General features: G+C 37.8%; 1 pseudogene; it reads right to left on the reverse strand.

Moving 5' to 3' along the window:
• Nucleotides 1–5520: 5520 nt before the first annotated feature.
• LOC101594891 lies at nt 5521–6163 on the reverse strand (annotated as a pseudogene).
• Between the last annotated feature and the right edge of the window lie 12719 nt (nt 6164–18882).

The following is an 18882-nucleotide window of genomic DNA, read 5'->3' on the forward strand; positions in this document are numbered from 1 at the left end:
AAACACAGAATAAAAGGTAAACTTTTTTTCCAAAACCTAGCCATTTTTATACTCTCAACATTCCTCTAGAATAGGTACTATCATTCCCATTTTACATATCACTTAATAAAACCGAGTCATAAATGGTACAGACAAATCTGTTCTTGCTGACTGCAAGTGACAAAGCCATCCCAAATCTAGATATTCTAATAAGAAACTCAGCACTATTATCACTAGCACTCAGCTGTCTCATAGTCATGGTGGGTGAATTTAATTTATATTTGCTCCATGAGTCCAAAACTCAATTCTCAAGAGCATTGTAAGTGTACAGATTCCATATTTTAACAACATCAAGCTTTTTGTAAAGTAAACTTGAAATATAGGACACTAGCTGCAAATTGGTTACACTTTTAGTGAGTTCAAGATACTTATAAGATCCATTACATTATTTCCTTTCATAAAACCGAAACCAACTCTGTAACACGGCTAAAGAAAATGAAATGTAATGACATTTGTAGTCCTAATATGTAATAGTTTCTAAATTTGAGTGTATAATTCACCTTTTACTCAGTTTCCAAGATCTGTTCTTGCTCTACAAAAGAAAATATAAGAGAGGCAGAGGATGGGGAAGGAGGAGGGCGGGAAACAAGGAGGAGGAGGAGGGAGGGAAGGAGAAGGAAGAAGAGGAAAAGGAGGGGGAGGAGGAGGAAACACACTTGGATTTCTGGAGTTTAGAGTCCACATGCTTTGAAAAGATTCAAATTAAATTATTCCACCCACTGAAAATATTTAAGAGATGAGTAAAAATAATGTTTACACATGTCACTTCAGTAATAGCATGGCTCCTATCCATAAGACTAGTCTAAATCTACCCACACAAACACACACACGCCTCCCTTTATAAACAACTCCTCTCTGTGAAAAATCAACTATTCATAACCATGGCCATCTTTTTGCAATTTACAACAAATTGGTGTGTGCCTATGAATAAACTCACTTCTATGGGAAATATATTGAAAGAACTGTGACACCAATAGCCAAATAATGAGATCTTCTATTGAGGTATAATACCAAGAAGACATGTATACCAAAACTTACTGGTATATAATCTAGAATATGTGTAAATTTCTTGGGGATAATATTAATGGTACAGCCCTAAGTGATTTATATAGTAATGTGTTCTCAAACTGTGAGATGACTTGTTGGATAACAGGGATCATCCACTCATCTTACTAAACAATATCTTGAACATGAAAGTAAGTAAACACCACTTTCAAGTACTTTCTTGTTTCCAAACTATTTTTGTATCATGCATGGAAATGTATTGACTTTCGCAGATACTACATAAACTTTTCTTACTACAGGTAAATAATGGTCTGGGCAAAAAAATGAATTTTAGTCTCAATATTGAGAATATGACCATTGTGATGAGCCTTTCGATACTTCTGGTGCCTGAAAACTTAGCGCCATTTGCCAATTATGCCATTTTTTATCCTCTCTCTACATATACTCTCTTCATTGCTTATTGTTTTGTCTTAAATGATCGTCCTTGTAACAGTTACTGGTACAGATGCCATTTCCTTCAAAAATAAAATTATCTTAGAGACTAAAATATTAATCAAGCTACTGAATTAAAAAAGGAATTTGAGGACAAAACTGAGAATAGGTAAAACAATAAAAAGATCATAATGGTTTGGGATTTGGACAATGATAAGCAAAGTATATTTATATTTTATTTTATTTGAAGATGACATTTGTTTGCCTATGGGAATGCACAACGTAGAACTAGGAACTAATGACTGTGCTAGGGGAAGGTAGCAGTTATGCCTTCATAGATTTCATGATGAATTGCTCCTAAACTACATAGGAAAAAGTACAGAAGTAGAATGTAAGAGGATGTTAGACCAGTTCTTGAGAAGAATAAAAGAAATTTTAAAAGTCAGTGGAATGTAAAGAACACTGGGAGATAAAATAAAATAAAATAAAATAAAATAAAATAAAATAAAATAAAATAAAATAAAATAAAATAAAATAAAATAAAAAATGGACAAAACCCAGCTAACCAAAAGTTGGAAAAAGCCACACTGCATGAAGTTCTATGGGAGAAAGAAGGCATCAGTGGAAATAAACAATAGTGATTGAAAGCCTTACGTTTGGTCAGCCAGGTCATATGAGCCAACTGGTACAATAGTGATATGTCTGCTATGGGGAAAAGCAAAAGCTCTCTAACTGGACTTGATGCCCACACCATGAGAGGGAATACATGATTAATACTGAAAATCTAGTCAAAAGCCTATGATGGGTGGGGGAGGTCTTGAGCTCTAGGGATGTAACATCTGCTGGTGTCTGGCTAGATGGATATATTATGTTCACCAAACTTCTCAGTAAGCACTTTTCTTTCTTTTTTTTCACAATTTTAGTGCACTTTTATTGAAGTAAAACTATCATTTTAAAAATATATTTAAAATAGCATTGTTAGGTAGTCTAACATTCAAATTATGTTTTAAAAGGTTTAGGGCTGGAGAGATGGCTCCACGGTTAAAGATGCTTGCAAAGACTGAAGACCAGGATTGAATCCCCCAGTAGTCATGTAGCCAGATGCAGAAAATGGCACAACTGGAAGTCGTTTGCAGCAGCAGAAGGCCCTGGAGTGCCCATTCTTATTCTCTCTCTCTTAAATAAATATATTTTTTAAATGTTTAAGCTCTCTTTAGTATTTTATAAGACAAATATATTTCTATTACCTATTAGGTTATGCCATTCTTAGGGTCTAAATTTGTTTAAGCTATTGATTAAAGGTTTACATTGTAAAAAGAAAAGCTCACATATGATGACTTCGTTCATAAAAGTCTACAAGAGATCGTCATAAAATAATGTAGTGATGGGCTTGAGAGATTGCTTAGTGGTAAAGGCACTTGCTTGCAAAGCCAAAGGACCCAGGTTCAATTTCCTAGGACCCATGTAAGCCAGATGCACAAAGTAGTACATGTGTCTGTAGTTCATTTGCAGCAGCTGAAGGCCCTAGAGCACCCATTCTTTCTATCTGCCTCTTTCTGTCTCTCAAAAAAGTAAATTATATTTAAAAATGTAGCAATCATTTAACACAAACCAGTACTCTGGCCAGAGATGTAGGTCAGTGGTATATTTGCAGATGTACCATCGAACCAAACAAAAAACTGGAAAGCAATAACTTCTAAATGAGATATATATCCTTTTTTGTCTGTTTGTTTGTTCGAGGTAGGTTTGTAGTCTAGCCAAGGCTGACCTGCAATTCACTATGTAGCCTTAGGGCAATCTTAAACTCACAGAGATCCTCCTACCTCAGCCTCCTGAGTGCTGAGATTAAAGATGTACACCAACATGCCTGGCTGCTTCTTTTTATTATTTGATTATGATGTATGTTTAGTGTATTCTGGAAAAGTAAGGAGGTAGTGGAAATATTCTGAGCCCTCCCACAGCTTGAATGAGCCCCTGTAGGCATAATACAGAAGGGCTTACACTGCAGAAGCTAATCTTGCCCAAGATGAGTTTTAACTTCTGTATGATGTGTATGGTGTGTTATGTGTGGTCTATGCCATATGTGTATAGGTGTGGTACCCTGTGCTCACATGCCCAAAGGACAGAGGAGAACATTAAGAATGCCCCTGATGACCTGAGCTCACCTGCCTACTTCCTTGACACAGTACCTCACTGGTTCTGGAGCTTGCCATTGTGAAAACCCCTTCTCTAGTTTCTTCTCCCCACAGGACTAGGCTAACAGAAACAAGTGACTATACCCACATGTTTATATGGGTGGTGGGAATCAAACTCAGGCAGTCTCAGGCCCAATCACTGATCTCATGCTTCTAAGAAAAGTGCTCTTAATCGCTGAGCCATCTCTCCTTAATGCTTTACAACTGATTACCAATACATTACAGACAGACAGGAAAAACCTAGGGTAAGTACATGTATAAAAACAAATGAAAAACAGTATGGTGAAGGGGAAGAAAGCACAGCTTTTGATTTGAAGAAAGCATTTCAAGATTTTAGATTCTCTCAGAACCTAAAATGTGGGCTGGAGAGATGGCCCAGCAGTTAAAGTGACTTGTTTGCAAAGCTTGACAGCCTTAGGTTTGAGTCCCCAGGGCCCAAGTAAGCAGTGTCTGGAGTTCATGTGCAGGAGGTCCTGGTGCACTCATACTATTTCTCTCTCTGTCTCTCTCAAATAAATTAAAAAAATATTTTAAAACAAAACAAATTCTTTTTTTTTTGAGGTGAAGTGGAAGGCAAATCTTTTATTTATTTATTTATTTATTTATTTATTGAGAGTGACAGAGAGCGAGAGAGAGAGAGAGAGAGAGAGAGAGAGAGAGAATGGGCATGCCAGGGCCTTCAGGTGCTGCAAATGAACTCCAGATGTGTGCGCCCCCTTGTGCATCTGGCTAACGTGGGTCCTGGAGAGTCCTTGAGCCTCAAACCAGGGTCCTTAAGCTTCACAGGCAAGCGCTTAACCGCTAAGCCATCTCTCAAGCCCAACAAATTATTTTTTTATTTACTTATTCATTTGTTTATATACCTAAATCTGAAATTAAGCCAAAAGGATGTCAAGAGTTCGAGGCTGCCCTGAGGAATACATCTGAGACCACACAGTGAATTCCAGGTCAGCCTGAGCTAGAGTGAAATCCTGTCTATCTCGGAAAAAAAAAAAAAAAAAAAAATTAAGCCAAAGGCATGATATGAAATCCCAGAAAACTCATCCTAATTTAAAACACCAAAAAGTGTTTAAGAATTAAATGAATGCAAACAACTATAATTTAACTCAATGGGTTAAAAAAAAAAAGCATGACAGGAGAGTATTAGTGAGGAAAAGAAAGGGTGCTAATGGAAAGGGGAAGAGGACAAGAGAAGATAATTGTGGAAAATAAAGTCAAAATACACTCTATGCATGAAAATATCAAAAATAGGGGGAAAGCAACAAAAAAGAACTAAATAGAAATGCAGACAATATAGTTAATACCTGTAATCCCAACATTCAGGAGACAGAGGCAGGAGGATTACTACAAATTTGAGGCCAGCATGATCTACATAGCAAGTTTTAGGCCCATCCAGGGCTACATAATAAGACCTTGTCTCAAAATAAACTAACAAATGGAGCAAAAGACTTGACTTTAACACTTAACAGTTCAGAGTGTCAGGGAATGTATGCTGTTAAACATCTGTTTGCATTCAGAAAAATTAGAAAACTGGAACGAACAGTATACATCCCAGAATGCATGGCTTCACCTCCCCAGAGCAAGCTCACTCACTTAGACAACTTTCCACCATGCCTTCATATCAACGGCATGTTGTCCATCCAGAGGAAAGAGCCAGGACTCCATACGCCAGATCACACACGCATATTTAATGTTCACTGATTTGGTGGGCTACATGTCCATGGTCCCTCAAGCAGCTTTGACTGGAAAGACAGCCACTGTAAGTCATTTTATTAATAAAGTTAGATTCCTAGTCTTAGTCTTTAACTGATGACCACTTACTGACAACATTCTTATAAAATACAGGCAACTATAAATCCTCTCTCTGTTTTCTCTTCTGAGCTTCGTAAATATGCACATCTCTTTCAGGGTCATAGTGGACTTTGTTCACAGTAAACTGTTTCTCCAACATCGCTAAGAAGTTACTGTCCCATTCATAGCTAAAAGAATCACACAGTGGCTGCTACATAGATGCTCCAGTGTTTGAAGGTCTGTGAAGGTCTCTTCTAAATATATGATATGAGCTCCAAGTATCAGGTCAAATTCTCCAGGTGAAAAGCTTCCCAAATTTTGTCCCCAGGTCAGCTCCTTAACCACAGCTTTGGGTTGGATATGGGGAGGTAAGTTGGCTTGAACATTCGATTTAAGAAATTCTAATGCTACTTTTCGATCCGTGATAGTCACATGAGCACCCAACAGGGCAGCCACTATGCCCACTAGTCCAGTGCCAACATCTAGCTCCAAGGCACAGCAGCCCCTGAGCTCCACAGCACCCATCTCCAGATACGTGGAAAGAACGACGGCCGCATCCCAAACCACCAGCGACCTCCAGTTGCCTCCAGTTCTGCCGGATCTGGATGATGTGGTTTGGAAAGGTGAAGGTGTCAAGAGGCTTGTGCAATTTCTGGAGGCCCATTCATTCCCGCAGTGACCTCATAGGGTACCAGAGCCATTTCTGAGCCCAGGCCCCTGCTGAGACCTGTCCCAAGGCAGAAGGCACGGGAAGGACAGCATGCACACACCACCCCAGGCGCAGCCACGCAGGTACTTACGGCTCTCAGTAAGCACTTTTCTTAATGTTCATACCCATGTATCAATGCTACTCTCACAAAATGGCCTGGTTGTCCACGACCTCACAGTACCTAGCACTGCCTACACAAAATCTTCAAGATAGGAGGAAAAGACGATGACGTCAAAATAAAAGACTAACTGAGAGGGGAGGGGATATGATGGAGAGTAGATTTATGAAGGGGAAAGTGGGGAAGGGGAAGGAATTATCATGGCTTATTGTCTATGATTATGCAAGTTGTCAATAAAAACGTTTGAAAAATTAGTCAACAATATTATGATATCCTTTGTAGGTCTGAACACACACACACACACACACACACACACACACACACACACGTGCTTGATGTTGAATACATGCCTAAGCCTGTCAGTATCTTATCAGTCACTGGATATCTTATCAAGACAAGAGAGAAATGGAGAGGCATGCATAGAAAGACGAAAAGTGTTTGTAAAACCTCTGCCAAAATCTGATTATGAAAACAGGCAAAGCAATTGTGGCAATTCTATTAATCAGCATGATTTATTTGAGCTGACATCTTAGACAAACCCAGGGGCTTTGCATAATAAATGCTTATGTCTTCCTCATGCAGTGTTCAATCATGACCCCATGTCCCATCTAGTGATTCTGCCATCTGGAATGTGTGGCCTTTAAGTTCACTGTGGGATGGAACAGACCCACAGAGGAGGTCCACCAGCTCTATTTGTCCCAGATCTTTCACTCATAGTCTGTGGGCAGGAGCTACCGGGTTTTAGCAGCATTCTCACAGTGTTTGCTGAGTACACACTGCTTTTGCCACAGAAAGTGGAGTAAGATGTGGGGGTCAAGCAACATAGGAGATACAAATATACTTGTTTGTTTTCTAACAAGAACAATCTATGAAAGAGTGAGAGAGATATTTCAGAGTAAGAAACTTCAGAAGACAAAGTTTCATAAGAAAACAAATGTAAATAGAATCCCAAACTGAGGAGAACTAGCCACTGATTATTTTCTCTGGATATCATTGTCCTAAATGAAACACTGGAAAATTGGAGACTTCCTGGGACACATTTATAGTTTTGGGGATGGGAAGATGAAATTGTACCCTCTTGATAACTTCTAACTTCTCTAGCTCACTCTAACATGAAAAAATTATAAGCTGAATGTCGAGGCTATTGCAAGGGCAAGTGACAATCCAAGAGATGAAGAGTTATGAAAAACATGGAATAATTTCTACAAGGACGTAATACTTTCACCTGATTTCTTGTCTCAATAATCAGCTACCCAGCAGGGAAATATTTCACATAGACCAAAGATGCCACATGCTTGTTCATGTTCCATGATTTCATTTTCACTTCTCCAGTGTCCGAACTGTGTTCTCCAGCTCAACTTTGTTTGCCTTGTAAACTTTCATTGATCCTTCACTTCTCCATAGGAATGGAAGTGCTTCAGGGTTTTTGTACCTCCAGCAAGTGTCCATTCCTGCCTCTTAGCCTTCCAGCAATACATATCTTCTCCATTGGATTCTAAGATTTCTGAGATTTTTTAAGCCTGTCTCTTCACCTTTATTTTCATATCTGGCTTAGGGCCAGGAAGAGAAGCTCATAATTGCTTTTGGGCCAGCTATCAGCACTTAGTATAGTATAAATTATGCTGAAGATTGATAATAAAGTTTGTCATTCTAAAAATATGGTAGAAATCTAAAATTTAATTAACTTTCTAAAATACCACTCAAAGTAGCAAAACATGATAGAAATCAACCCATTTTGACTAAGGAAGCTGAGGTGTTTTCTGGCATAAAAGCAGACAGTTCCAAGTCAGAACACTGTAAATAACTAATTAAAAATCTTTCTGTTGTAATAAAAATAAAATGCTTCAAGCAGTCTAACCTGCTTTCCCCAACTCATTTAGTTCCTTCCTCACTGTGTAAATGCTCTTTATAAAATAGACACCAGCTTTGCAGAGAGTATTTTTGAACAATTGAAATATGAAGGCGAAAATTGTGTTAAAGCATACCATCTGCTTTGGTTTTCTGGAGCCCAATGATATTATCTACCCTGAGACTCAAACACCTCACTCTTTATAGCAATTCATTAAAACTTCACTGTGGGGGGGAGAGGGTTTAGGTGAACAGGAGAATCACAGCCATGGGATATGAAAAATAGCTGTGTCTGCCATATTTTCTGTACTCAAAGTTTCCAATTAACTCAGGGTGTTTCTACCATTATGAGCAATTCTTCTCAGTGTTGCAGGCTCCAAAGGCAGGGAAATTTGGAGCTAGGTTCCAATTTGAGAACTCAATTTCTAACCAATCTACACTGACATGATTATGTCTTCCATACCATTGCACAAATCAAATTTTAATCACTACTATTTGGGCAATAAAGTGCTACAATGTCTCGCAAAATCAAATTGAAATTCAGCCTCCTCCGTTTGCCACCACTGCATGCACATTAGCCCACAGTCAGGAAGAAGTGCACAGGTAGTAGAGGCCGATCATGTGGCACTCACAAATGTAAATGATTAAAGGAGAACACTGAGAACATAGTCTTCTGTCTTTAATTAAACTGGAAAAAAAAAAAAAAGTAAATGTTACCTCATGAGTTGAGGAAGCCAAGCCCTCTTTACATGGGAAAACTTGAATAAAATTCAAGAACAAGGAAAGGAATACTGGTCACAAATGTGATAATTTCAAGTTTCAGCCTGAATTCTTTCTGCCACTAATGCAGTCTTTGATTCTCATTTTCATCAAATGTAAAATGAGGGCCCAACGCTTCTTGATCTCCGTCTTTTCTTTTTCTGTTTCTTTTTGCATGGATGTGTATATGATCATTAGTGTGTGGGGGGGTGTACATGTGTTACTGTAAGTGTGGGTAAACATGTATGGGAGTACACGTGCACATGAAAGCTATATGTTGATGTTAGGTGTCTCCCTCAGTTGCTGTCCACCTCACTGTCTCTCCCTGAACCTAAAGGTCACCAAGCCTGCTAGACTGGCTGGTTATCGAGCCTCAGAGATCTTCAGCTCTGGGAGTGAATGCAAGTGTCTGTCAGCACACCTAGCTTGCATGTGGGTGCTGGGGGCTCTGCACTCAACCCTGATGCTTAGGTGGCAAGCACATTACTAACTTCACTATCTTCCAAGCTCTAGAATTCTTCATCTGTAAGATCAAGTTCAGCCTTATTGTGTGAATAAATGCAAAGATGACCTAGATAAATTTAGGTCTCATTGTGAAACCTGTGTACCATTCATGTTTACCAAGTATTTTGACATCCAAGAGGTATTCAAGAAATGTGAATAAAGCAAATGAATGTTTACATGGAGAGGTTAATGAGACATTGGAACACATGAAAATAGAAAGGATCATAGATTACTTAAAAGAAGGAAAAAATACAAGCAAGCTGTTAATTTTTTTCTTTTGGGATCTCTGACCACTGCTTATTTGTGTACTACTTACTTTTTGTAAATGGTGCCGTCTGCTTCTAAACAAGCCGTAAACAGAATTATCAGATAGAAAAGTTTCTCCTTCCTTTAGTAGACAGCTCAGATATTTGGGTTAGAAAATCCAAAACTGATGACAATGACGGGGGGGTGGAGATTATTCATAGAAATTAGGTTGTTCAGAGCTGATGGAAGAAATCCGTGGCCATTAAAAACAGGCTATCTCTGCCCTTTGCTTTCTCCTACTTGAAAGCCAGAGGACAGTCTAAAGCCAAAAATTGCTAGCTCAGTTTGAGAATTTCTGTATGGAGACTTGAGAATGAAAAGGAAAGAACAAGGCTATTGCTCTTTGATGACACATGCAGAAACTGTCCATATCACTTCCTCTCACAGGCAAAGAACATAATGATATGGCGACCAAAAGGAGCTGAAAAATTAAATCTTTTACTGAGAAGCTACTATGAGCAGTTGTGAGTTAAATTCCTCACACAAGAGGGAGGATGGAATAGTAAAAGAGGAATGCCATCTTCCATGGACTTCTGACCAGTAAATGAAATCCTGTTGTATCTCAGAGGACCATAGTGCATCAAGGAATGCCTGCCTAGCTTCTGTCTTCTGGGTCTCTTTCGTTCTTATAACTATTCTTTGTGTCTGGCCAGACTCTCCTAGCCTGAAGGAAAGTAGCCAAATAAACACCTCTATCTTAGTCTACTAAATGTTTACTGTGATGTTTTGTCAACGGGTGTTTGCAGTTTCAGAGGATAACTCAAGATCAGCACTTAAGCCCTCAAATGAAATAAATGTCTTATTAAATATATTCTCATTGGCTATATATTTAAATGGCATAAAGTTGTATTAGGAGACCTTAGGGAACTCAAGTGATACTATTAAGACCAGCTACTCCATCTAGCAATAGGACCAATTTCAGCAAATTTATTGTTTTATTTGGTCTAGTATTTTTTTTTGTCTACTTCTGCTGAACTATGGTTTTCTTCCTCATGCTAATGCCACAAAACTACTTAGCATACATATTGTGGATTTCTTTTTTGTGTGTTTTTTTTTTCTTTTTTTTTTTTTCAAGTTAGGGTCTCACTCTAGCCTAGGCTGACCTGGAATTCACTATGGAGTCTCAGGGTGGCCTCGAACTCACAGCAATCCTTCTACTTCTACCTCCCAAGTGCTGGGTTTAAAGGCGTGTGCCACCATGCCTGGTTTCTTTTTAATTTTGATGCAATAATTAAATGTTATCATCCATATTACATAGGGATCATTGTTTGATATTACTGAAAACTTAAGGTTACATGTTGACCCAAAATATAAAAGCTTCCTCTCTAAATCTTAGTCGATACTGATTTATGGAACAAATGTATTCACATACCATTAATTACATTAAATGTTCAATGAATAGTAGATGTGGTAATTAAACGTAGCATAAATGATTTAAATTACACCTCTTACTATAAGATATTCCAAATTATGGAAGAAATTCAGACCTTAATATGCCCTGCTGTGGCTGTCTATTGCAGCACAGGGATTACTTTGAGTTCTGTATTACGAGTCACTTACCATCCACTCAGTTTGCTTTATAGCTACTATGCTCTACTGGGTGAATTCCAGACTCTAATTTAGAAAGCTAAAGACTGTGACAGCTCTCTATATCTATAGCGTTCTGCATTTTAAAACAATGTAGACTGTGTAAAAATTGTGCCAAAGCATCTGGTAGATGTTATTTCATTTGAACTTGGTACATTTTTACCCTAAAGGCTGGAAATTTTAGGATCATTTAAAGATATCCCAATTATGACCAGGAAGTGAAAATAATGGGGACACAGTTCCATGAACTCCTCCCCCTATAGACAAACATATTCTGCAGAAAACATTGACAGTGTTCCCAAGATACTCAATTCTGATTTTGTCCAAGATAAAAAATGGTACATAAAGTTAGAGAAAGAATCTAAAAAGGGCATGCTGATTCTTCGAATTTATTTCTCGCAATGAAGAAAAAGAATAAAAGGATGGGCTCTTGTCCTGAAGGTTATAGTGACTCAAATTTCAGTGCTCATGAAAGTGCCTGGGAAGCTCTTCAAAGGCAGAATTAATGCAAATCCCCAAAGTTTCACCTTGTTATATGTAGCAAAAAGCACAGGAATATTTTTCAAATCACATGAAACCCCGGAAATTCTGACAGAGCATGTGGCAAGCAAAACTACATACTCAAGAAGACTTTGTCTCAATCCCTTGACCTTATAAATGTTACTTTGCATGGAAAAAGGAGTTTTTCTAGATGTGCTTAAGATTCAGGTATTCAGAATGGAGAAGAACATCTGGAATTAATTAGGTGAGTCTAGCATGAATCCTTAAAAGGCTAGTCACTTTCTCAGCTGCAAACAGTGGGTGACTGGGCTGCAGAAGATAGGTCAAACTTTGAAGCAACAATAAAACAAGGCATTTCAGTGGTTTCCAGAAATCAAAACTCTAAGAAGCAGATTTTCCTCTAGGAGTTTAGAAATGAATGCTGCCTGTTTGATGCTTTGGTTTTAGCCCAAAGAGAACTTTGTTGAACTTCTAACCCAAAGAACGATAGGTAATAAATTTGAGTTGTTTTAAGCCACTAAGTCTTTGACTATAGAAAAGTAATATATTTGAAAGCTATATCTTGAATTTCTATTCAATATCTAGTCATGTTACAATAAAAAATTCAGTGTCATTTTAGCCAAATAAGTGTATCCTATCTCTCACAAGAAATGGCTGTAGTATTTAGTGGTTGCTTAAATTTAATGATGTTATTGTTTTTTATAAGAAGGAAAAATGTATTTTCACTTACTATTTTAGAGTGTGTAGTCCATGATTTATTAGTCCATTGCTTTGGGTGGTGTACCATCATGGTGAAAGTGCAGGATTTTGTTTTGTAAATTTATAGTGCTAATTGAAGATTTTATGGTTTTTTTTCAATTTCACTGAAAAGTAATTAAAAAACAAGAGTAAGTGATATGTAAATGAGGAATAAAAGAGGAAGAAAGGGAAAAATATTAAAGAGACCAAAAGATGGTAAAGTTGAAGTTTTGTTCTTTTATTGGGGTAAGCAGCACACTAAAAAAAATTTAATACTTTGATGCTATAAACAACTGCAAAAGATTTGGGGAAATGGTTTAATAGCCACAGCTGTTCTCTGGTGTAGAAGGGCTTCTGTGTACAGGTGCTGATGTGGGAATGCCTGTGAAGCACATGTGTACCAGGAACTTTGCTTCTGTTCTAAATCTGGCTAATACTCACTACACCAGATTCAACTAAGAATGTTTACATTGATCATGTGCAAACATTTTTTTTTTAATTTCTGGAATAAAATCTCTGACCTTACAAAATACTATATATTTGCCAAATCAATAAATACCTTTTAAAAGCCAAGAACCCAGAGAAATTTTCTTCACCTCTCCTCTGGGCAAACCACAAACAGAACTGTTAACAAAATGATGTGTCTTTGAGTTAAGAGTTTCATTTTGCAAGAGGCAAGTCATGGTCTGTTGAATTGGATGGAATCCCTGGGACTGCATGGAAAGTCCACATATTGCTAACAGGCCCTGAAATGTAGGTATTTGCCTTTCTTTGAAAAGTTTACATTTCTATATTTCACAGCCAAACATGAGATTTACAAGAGGGGGGCAGATCAATCATATACCAGGCAACATGCAAATGCTATCACTCTTTAGATGGATAAGAGTAATAATTTTGGTGACTGGAAAGACTGGGTCACAGTATGAATCTAAGTAAATATGCCACCAAACCCATGGGCACTTGGAATTTCTCCTTTTACCCACAGCGTTTTACCTATTGAATATTTTCATTATCACAAATAACCATGGCTTTCCACCATGTTTGGAGAAGTGCCTTGTTTCTGATGAGACACTATTCCACAGGGAAGTTGGTCTCTCAAAAAACCTTTACTTTCTGATAAAAATCTCTGAGCTCTTTGGGTACTAGACCTTCCACTCTTTTCTCACCCAATGTGCTGACCATCTCAATGACTATGAAATCAGAGCATTATGAACAATCTATAGATATGCTCTGCTTTGGTAAGATGCTTACTATGTAAATATAAATTGTATTAATATGTAAAGACTTTATTTTTTAATTTGGAACATCTAATAAGTTTACAGAGTGCATTTGGTTGTTTTTTCTCTTCAATTTCTTTTTATATCTTAGTTTATGCTTTTGATGATACAGATTTTGTTGTATCTTACCAAATTGTCTTTTGACTATCTCAGACTATTTTGTGGCTTATCTGAAAATTTCCTTATGGTTTAATTAAATTTGATCCTCTCTTATTTTCTGTAAATTATATATAAGTAAAGTCTTGATTAAAATCTGTACACTATTTTTGAGAGGAATACTTCATATGTGGTAAATATGAGTTACTTTTCATTTTCATCCTTCCATCCTTTTTTCTTTCTTTATTTTTTGCTCTTTTTCTCATTTTCATTTATTATTTGCCCTTTCCCCTCAACCCTCTATTCATTCATTCATTCCTTAAATCAACTAGGTCTACTTATTATATCAAAATAATGCATTTAATTGTTCCCTTAAAATTACCAATTTTCAGAAAAAAGATAACATAACAATATGGTCTTCCTAGAGTGACAATTCAGAATCTATAAAAGATAAAGATGAGCTTAAAAATGTAAAAACCATGTATCACAAAATTGTGATAATGTCATAATTAAAATTAGAACTATTTCTTTCTCAAAATTGCATTTGAAATCAATAATGGCATTTATTTCAATTTTGTTTTTAATATTAAAAATTGAAAACAATGGCTACTTGTGGGTTCCTGTGTCCTCTGGACCCTGGCCGCAGTCCTTCTGAAGGTGCCCAGGCAACCAGGGTGGGTAAGAACATGACAAGAGGATCACTCCTGGGAGACAGTTGGACAGCTTTCTCCATTTATTGTCAGGAAACTGGATTTATAAGCATCTGAGGGTTGGGGGGAGGCCCCTAAGAGGATTGGTGGGTTTAATTATTGCTAGCCTATGCCTATAGACAATTTTTCCAGCACATAGGCAATGGGGGTGGGGGGTCAGGTGATCTAGGGTCTCAAGACTGTGTGAAGGCTGCTGGCTGATAAGGTGTTTTACTAGGCAACCGGCCAAAGGACACTGGGTTATGTGCAAAGCCTAAGTTCAGGTGTGCTGGGCTTGGAGAGGGAGGGGTCTCCTGTAGCTGGGGGGTCCTTAGCCATGCCTGGAAGCTCAGGCCCCTCTCCTGAAGACAGCCTGTGCATGGTAGTGCCTGAAAACTCCTTCCATGTTTTTGTAATGGGGCAGTGTCATCCTAGATAAGTTCTTTATAATTTACCATAGGTCCAGACACAGTTAGGTGGTTTACGAGGACTTGATTAGTAGCAACTTTAGCAATATTAGTTATTTGTTATCTGAGAAATTTGATGAGACAGGATGCTACAAGTAATAGGGTTCCTATAGTAAGGAGGGGACTAAGAAGAAGCCAAGTAACTAAAGGGTTAGAGAACCAGGTGGTGGGGTCTTCAGCAGCTTAACAAGATTTGATTCATTAACAAAGAAAACAATATTTTTGTCCCAAGACCGTACATGGCCCCCAAGTTCAGCAGTAATGAAATCTAAGGCTAGCCACACCTGTGAGAAAGTCCAATTGTCTCATCACCGAAGGCACCCCAAGACAAGTCATGCCAAGGCCCACCAGCAGAGGGATGAAGGTCTCTTGCGGTTGGCACAGGCAGTTGGTGCAGGCAGAGTTTGTAGATTTTTTCTTGTAGAGCTACACCTGTGAAACAATGAAGACTGGGAAACAATAAGTGGGAGAGGAAATATTTATGTATGGGATGGTTACTTCTTTTACACAAAAGGAGGGCAGTGTCTTGACTCCACTGGTCTTGATTATGGAAATATTTAGCAGGCATTCAGCTCTAGTTGGCTTAGTGCTGGACAGGCAGATAGACACAACTTGACATGTATCAAACAGAACGAGGCTTGTCCTTTGCAGAGCCAGGCACTCAGAGTACACACAGAAAAACAGTTCTTTGGAACTGGGCAAGAGATAAGAAAATTTTTCTTGTCCATTTTACCTTCTGGGGTCCAGTCACCCTAATCATCTCCCCCTTTTTTTCTCCCTCTCATGAGAAGACACTCTAACTGCCATTAGATGGCAAAGGACAAAGACTTAAGATCCTTACTACTTCTACATGAATGGGACACAAAGTGGCTACTTGTTGCAGTCAGAGAGTCTCTCCCAAAGAGGGGATCTATTCTAATGAACCTGGAGTGTAGGAAGATAGTCTCTGTGGGGCTCCTTCCCAGTCAGGCAGGTGGTGCCGAGGGAAGGACCAGGCCTGCTGGTTCCTCCCTAGGGGTTGAAGAGGATGATGAGCGTCAGACGACTCAGAAACCTCTCCTGGCCACCAGAGAAAAACCACACTGAGTCGGGAGACTTTTTGATGCAGGAACTTGGAGAAAACACTCGCTTTATTACTCTGAGTAGTTGCCTATATCATGTTGGGGACGAAGGCAGGGATTTTAGGATGGAGGAAGAGGTAAGTTCCAATAGTAAACTGTAACTATTGAAATGGTAATTACAATTGCCATGCAGAAGTAGCAGGCCAGAAGCCATTAGGTGTCTTGCTGAGTCCTAGCTGGCCAGAGACAGGTCGCCAAACTTTAGCTAGGCTCAGGAAGTTCCACTAGGCCTCATGCCTGGGCTTTTCAGAGCCCAATAAGTCTCAGAAGAAAACACTGGGGAGAAAGAATGAAAGTAAGGAGTAATGAGAAGTGAGCACAGAGCAAACTGATCCTTTTTGAGGTTGAGGGTATCCAGGCAGACAGGCTTGGATTGTTTCAGGACCATCTGAGCATGTGCTGTTTGAGATTTTCTTCCAGAACTGTTCATCAAATGGCACAGCAGTATTCAATATGGCTTGTAAAACAGATGAGATATTAGCAGACTTATCACTAGCATATACACAACATTTAACCTTGATAATAGAGAACCATTGGTTGTCATTAAAGGCTGTAAAATATACATGTTTGGTCTCAGAACTTATTTATAATTCTAGATTTGAAAATAACCCTTTTCCATCTATAGTTTTATTATTATTATTATAGAATTAGAACTATGGGGAAAAGATGTCTTAAGGTCTTTGTTTCTCCTCTTGGAAAAGCTTGTTGTATTGCTTAATAGGCCATTTGTGTATTTAAGGTATTTTTATCTTGGGTTATGCATTTCTCTCTAAGTTTTTAGCACCATATAGATAGCCAAAATTTAATTAAGGATTAATTTTGGAGGTCACTAATGGCTCTTCAAAGAGACTTTAGGGACCCAGGAGTAGCCCTATAGCTTACTGATGTTTTTTGTTTGTTTGTTTGTTTGTTATGTTTTGTTACTGGTGTTTTCTTTCTGTTAGGATGAGTCAGGGCCATGCTGGCCAAGTAAATTTTCTTTCTTTGGGATGTCAGGACTGATTGTTCCTCAATTGTGACCCTCCTGTTTTAGACTGCACACCAATTTTGTTGAGGTCTTCATATCCCTCCTGCTCATGAAGACAAGTGACTTACCAGGGGGTGAGTATAGAAGTGTCCCATCATCTCCAGCGGCCTCATGACCTGGAAGCACAGGCCAAAATATTGGCCTTTTTTGCCCCAATGATTCCAGTTGACTTTGGCTTCTATATAGGTAATTAGTACAACCTGGATGTATGTACATATAGAGCACATTTGATTATTGAAATAGATTTAGTTGAAGAAGGGCACAAGAGTTTCTAAAATCATTTTATCTAATCTTTTAAATTTTTGTTGTACTGTGGCAGCTTTCTGTAGCTCAGATATAGAAAGTAGGCACATCTTACACTTGAAATATCTAACACTTATAAGTATAGGCGGAATGTGTTACATGTCTTAAAAACAATACCAATTAATTTACAAAAAGAACTAGTTAATTTAACCTAGAAATTGTTAGAAAAGTACAAGTGAGACAGTATAAAGTCTTAGCACCTGTGTTTGAAAACATGTTTGTTTAGTTCAGATACCTTTGTGGGTACCAATTATCCAGAGAATGTTGGAAACAGAACCACAGAGCTTGAATATTAATTTTCTCAGATGAAGACCATTGTTTGAGCATGAGGTTGTACCTTAAAGTAGGGAATATGTCTTAAGAGTTAATTTTATTATAAGCACTGGACTTAAGATGCCAAAAATGAGACAGTTACTTTACATACAATAGAGCAGAATCTGTTCTTTTTTGAGCCAAAACAGCTAGCTAAATTTTATTATAACCCTTGATAAATCTTTCATGAAAGACAAGACACCATTTGACAACCAATGGTTTTGGTACCATAGAAATTTTTATTAACATAAACCAATTTTGTTTTTCCCAAGACTTAAATTTGATAAAGCTTACACAAGCTATCCCAACATATTGTAGCCTGAAAATTAGTTTTTTTATTCCTTAAGATTTTATAAAAAGTTGAAAAATCACTAACTTTAGGCATGGTGTTTAGGTTTAGCCTGAAAATTCTTTCCTACACACACACACACACATGTCTTTATCCACATATTTTAACATTCTGATCTAGATACCCCTCAAAAAGTATTTTTAATGAGAATTCTATGTCCAACACTGAAAAATTCCTTCCCATTTCCTTCAGTCAACTCATTTTACCCAATAATTAGTCATCTCTTTATAAGACTATTAAGAGAAATCATAACAAATTTATTAACCCTACTACTCATTGCCAAGCAAGTAGTCTAAAGACAATTTTGTGGTCATTAATGCCAATAACACACTTGGAAATTATTTTTATTTTACTTAGGAGTAACTAAGGCAAATTTTGTTGCTATCTTGAGGCAGGCAGGCCTGGAAGTCAGGTCAGTTGCCTCCTCCTTTTAAGTCACAGAATATAACAATCTCTTTTTATTTTAAAATACCTGACAAATTATACATCACCACTTCAGAGAGAAATCTGTTGTTTTCACTAATCCTCTATGTAAGTTGAAGTTGACCTAGAACATAAACTCAGTATTAATATTTATGATACCATGTAACAAAGTATGGCATTGTTTATATAACACTTCAGTTCACCATAGGCTTTAGTTAAGCGGACCTTTTTTTATTTTTATTTTTGGTCTCATTCTGCTTCTTGGTGTTGGCACTGTGATGGCTGG

Source organism: Jaculus jaculus, chromosome 6 (assembly GCF_020740685.1).
Source record: "Jaculus jaculus isolate mJacJac1 chromosome 6, mJacJac1.mat.Y.cur, whole genome shotgun sequence".
In the NCBI taxonomy this organism is placed as follows: Eukaryota; Metazoa; Chordata; class Mammalia; order Rodentia; family Dipodidae; genus Jaculus; species Jaculus jaculus.